Source organism: Dasypus novemcinctus, chromosome 10, assembly GCF_030445035.2.
Source record: "Dasypus novemcinctus isolate mDasNov1 chromosome 10, mDasNov1.1.hap2, whole genome shotgun sequence".
Taxonomy (NCBI): domain Eukaryota; kingdom Metazoa; phylum Chordata; class Mammalia; order Cingulata; family Dasypodidae; genus Dasypus; species Dasypus novemcinctus.
In genome coordinates this window covers 99,103,284-99,108,384 of record NC_080682.1, presented here as the reverse complement: position 1 = coordinate 99,108,384, position 5,101 = coordinate 99,103,284, and the positions used below count along the sequence as shown (strand labels likewise).

Below are 5,101 nucleotides of genomic sequence, written 5' to 3'. Positions count from 1 at the left end.
GTTGAAATATAGGTTATTTTTTTCATAAGTATATTCTATTGTATGGGCATCATTGCCTTGCCTTATTCTTAATTGTAGGAGAAGTTTTAGCATTTTACCCTTCAGTATGACATTAACTGTATGTTTTTTATAAATGACCTTCATCAAACTGAATAATTTTCCTTTTCCCTAAATTTGCTAATATATTTTTTAAAATATCAAAAATGTGTGCTGAATTTAATAAAATGGTTTCCCTGTATATTATCTATTAATAATTTCTTATCTGTTAAGATAACCATATACATTTTGCCTAGTTTATATATTGAATTAATAATATTGTTTTTTGAGTGGTATAGTAGAAAAATACTAAGAATAATTAGTTAGTCAGAGCATTAAAGCACTGGTATATCACAGACAGAGATCAATGCAATTTTATAAAGAAGAACCAAAGGACCAGTAATGCCTATAAGGAGAGAGGTGTGAAAGTTAGGTGAAACTCATAGGGCGATATTTTCTGACCATCATTCCAAAGTTTCATCCTATGTCAATCCCTCACCCTCATTTCATAACATTATTGGAAGTTTTATTTTAAGACTCTGCAAAGTTAAGGAAACAGGATGGTACTTACAAAAGTTCAGATTAATGGAAGAGTTCTCAGTTGATACGGCATAGAGAAATGAATACTTTTACAGTAAATGAGATACTGAATCCCTTCATCACAGTACCAGAATGGACTGGTTCTATCCTCCACAATCTACATGGTAATGTCAAGGAGGGAAAAGCTTGATTTGAATAGCTCTAATATTTAATATTCTTGTAATTCCCATTATGTTCAGGACACTTTCACTGGCATGCTATTGTATCTTGTGATATGAAACCACCATATATTCCCTTACGTTTTCCCAGAAATATTGAAGAAGACAGTGGAGTATCCACTTAGAGTGCCCAGCAAGATGTTCTCTGCCAATGACACGGTCACATACCCTGCTGACTTCCTGCTACTGGGGGGTCCCAGTTTTGGAAGCTTTCCACATCTGGACTGCCTTCCCTTTCTTTGTTGTTTATCTGATAGCACTTATAGGGAATGTCACTATCCTGACTGTGATCAAGACTGAGCAGAGACTTCATCAATCCATGTTCTACTTTCTGGCTCTTCTCTCCTTTATAGATCTAGGCTTCTCCACTTCTACCATTCCCAAAATGCTAGCCATATTCTGGTTCAAACTAAGGGAGATTACTTTGAAGGCTGCCTCATCCAAATGTACTTCATCTACACCTACACTGATATGGAATCTGATGTTCTCCTGGTCATGACAATTGACTGCTATGTTACAATATGCTACCCTCTGAGATACAACAACATTCTCACCAAAAAAAATTGGTAGCTATCATGGTCTCCACTATAGTGGGGAAGCCAGCCCTCTTTGTTATTCCCTTCTGCCCTCCTCTCAAGGGATTGCCTTTCTGTCGCTATTACATTATCCCTCACATCTACTGTGAACACATGGGAATTGCCTGTCTTGCCTGTGCCAGCATAAGGATCAACATCATCTATGGCTTATTTATCATTGCTTCCCTGTTCTTTGACATGATCCTCATTGCCCTCTCATATATTCAGATCCTTCGAGCTATCTTCTATCTTCCTTCCAGGGATGCCAGGTTCAAAGCATTTAGCACATATGACTCACATATCTGTGTCATCTTGTCCTTTCACACACCAGCATTTTTCTCCTTTATGACTCACTGGGTTGGTAGAAATATCCCTTGCTACATTCACATCCTCTTGGCCAATCTTTCTATGGTTGTTCTTCCTTGTTTAAATCTAGTTATTTATGGTGTCAGGACCAAGAAGATTAGGGACCAGGTTGTGAGAATATTTGTAAAGAGAGAGTGACTCAATTATAATCAAAGCGTATACATTCTATGAGTCTCTACCTCAGGATGTACATTTCTCAGGGTACCTCAGGGTACATTCTCTGAGACCAGGTAATGTCACTCCATCATTATTTTATTCATTTTGAGGAACTTCCAAACTCAAACTCAACATTTCTTCTTGGTAATTTCTACTTTCACTCACAATAGACTTTTTTTTTTCCTCATTAAGGTTGAGAAGATTGTGAGGATGAGTAAAATATATAATGAAGCTGCTACTAAAATGTTTCCTAATTTTAATAAAAAGGCAGACTATTGCGGCATACAATTCTACAGGATGACTTTGACACATGAATCAATATTTTGAAATTCTTCACTTCAAATAACTATTGGACTGCTAATATTACTTCCATCCTGGCCATAGTCCTTATTTTACTCACAAGTATGGCCTGTGAAATTAGGTAGTGCTTGCTGTACTCTCTGTAAAATAGAAACAGAAGCCTGTATCCATCATTTCAAAATCATGCAGAACCCTTCCTTTGTCCCCTAATACCCTTTCTTTAATCTACTCTATTCCTCCCTCCCACTCCCCTCAGGGCTTACAGAGACCACCAGGTTTCAGTCTTTTAAGGACAAGATATATAGTTACTTGCAACAACATGGAGGGCTTGACACACTTGTCAAGCCCCTAATAGGAATGACACGTGCTCTTGAGAGACACCCATCTCTCTGTTTGAGAACATATCTGGCCACCCCAAGATGGGAGTCCAACTCCTTCCTGCTCATTATGTGGGTCTCCACCCACTGATACAAATACACAATGGCAAAATAATCACTCACACATTCTGTAGAAGATGGCCTCAAGTGCACCTGTCCTGAATGGCCCCCATCCAACACCCTAACCCAGAAACCCTTCCTTGTCATACTGTCATAAAAGATTTCCAAACACTGTAGTTTCAACCACATACCTGCCAATCCCCAGTGTTCACCTGCTCCCTCCCCCAACCCTCCCCCAATTCCGTGGACCATCCAACCCACCCTATCCATCCTACCCGCATCAAACTTGCACCACCAAACCCAATAGCATCTCTACACACCTGTCATATCTCTTCACTGCACAACTACTCACTTCTCCCTATCACAGATTCACAAGGCCCCTTCTGTATGTGACTTACTGTGACCTAAAATTTCTTTCAAGACAAAATGAAAAAAAAGTAAGACATTGGGAAAGAAATGGAAGAATATCTCACTGTACATAAAGGGCAAGAGATACTGTAGTGATGAAAGGTAAAATGTCAACATTTTTTAAAAATGTTTTTTATTACTTTTTAATATCCCAATTTTTAAATGTTTGTTTAGTTTTAGTTTTTCTAAACTATTATGTATTTTATTTCTTATGTTTAAACATCATTATTTCATTTTCCTATTAATTGTATTTGGCAGTATTCTTGACTTCATTTGTGAAGAAGTTTTGGACCACAACAGGTTACAACTATGGCAGGATAGGATCATTGGTATGGGGTGTCAGTGATGGGAGATATATGGGAGGAAGTTCACCTGGACATACATATAAGGTATATAAATGTGTTCAAGTGTTCATGGGACATAGTCACAATGGGTAGTGATTTACAAAATAACTGAAATAATATTGAATTCCCATCATGGGGAGGTCTGCCACATTCTCTAATGGAACAGTAACAATCCCCCAAGTTCAGGGCAATGACTGATGAAGAAGGATGATCCATTGATGGCCTGTTGATATTGATGATTATGCTTATGAGCATTTGCTCTTGAAAATACAACTTAGCCTAGTGCTGTATGGTACCTAAGAGTTACCTCCTAAGAGCCTTCATGTTACTAAAATGTGGCCTCTCTCTAAGCCAAAATTAGCATATAAATATATTACCTTCCTTCCAGCATGGACATGACTCCCAGAGATGTGCCTCCCTGGCACCAAGTGATTACCACCAAACACCAATGAACAATGCAACTGGAAAAAGGTCTTGAATAAAGGGGCAAAAAGGTGAAGTCGAATGAATTTATATAGCTCAGGGACTCAAAGTGAGTCACCCCGGAGGTAACGCTTATGCATGTCTCAGGAGGATCTCGTAGACTCCAAAGTAGACACTATCCTAAAGAGTGGGGTTTCTGAGGGCTCTGGAGACATCCAGGTCCTATGGTCATGGCAGATAGCTCTGGAGTTTGGAGTCTTGCCACTGGGCCCTACTTTGGAGTTTGTGCTCCCAAGTGTGACAGAGTTGGACTCAGGTGTGACTTTTCTCCACGTGCCTCTTCTGTCCCTTCTTTTTGCACCTATTGTTGGTGCTGGAGTCGGTAGGTGTACATCCAAGATACTTGAATCTTTGAACAGTCCGTGTGCCAACTGGGCCTTGAGCCTCATCAGAGTTGTAAAACCTACTTTCCAGTTCACTGGACTCACCCAGGACAACTATCAAGGAGGTGAGGATGGACAACCACCCACCATATCAAGGAATCAAGAGATTCTACACCTGAAAGCAAGGGAACCCCATCCATCAGCCATATGGAATCAAGGTCCCCTCTCAATTATAGATGGAGTGGGCATTACCATCCCAGAATCCTCAGGATTGGGAAATAAAATATGGATTAGAGTGGACTAACTGGCATTCTACTTTAGACTCACTGGTATACTAACAATGGAGGGAATTATATGATTAATGTGGAGACAGTGGCCACTGGAGATGCTGAAGGCTGAGAGAGGGGAAAACAGATGTAATATGGGGGCATTTTTGGGACATGGAATTGTCCTGAGCGACACTGTAATGACAGATACAGATCACTATATATCCTGCCATAGCCTACAGAATTAAGTGGGAGAGAGTGTAATCTATAATGTAAACTATAATCCATGCTTAGTGGCAATGCTGCAAACGTGTTCATCAATTGCAATGAATGTACCACACTAATGAAAGAAGTTCTTACTGTGGGGAATAGTGGGAGGTGTGGGGAATGGGGCATGTGGGAATCACTTAAATATTTTTTGTAACATTTTGTGTAATCTAAGTATCTTTACAAAAATAATAGAAATGAAAAAATGAAAAAAATAAAGAGGGAAGGAACAGACTACAAGAGACTGAACTGTATCTGACTCTTATTTTCAACAGACTCACTTTTCAACTTTTTCTCACAGAAAAAGCTGGGAAATTTTATTAATTCTTTTTTATTTAAAAAAGGTAATATAATATTATAGCAAAAACTGCAACAAAAAGGA

At 39.0% G+C, this 5,101-nt stretch overlaps 1 pseudogene; it reads left to right on the top strand.

Moving 5' to 3' along the window:
- Positions 1 to 932: 932 nt before the first annotated feature.
- LOC101433396 (olfactory receptor 52E4-like) lies at positions 933 to 1,873 on the top strand (annotated as a pseudogene).
- The last annotated feature ends 3,228 nt before the right edge of the window (positions 1,874 to 5,101 follow it).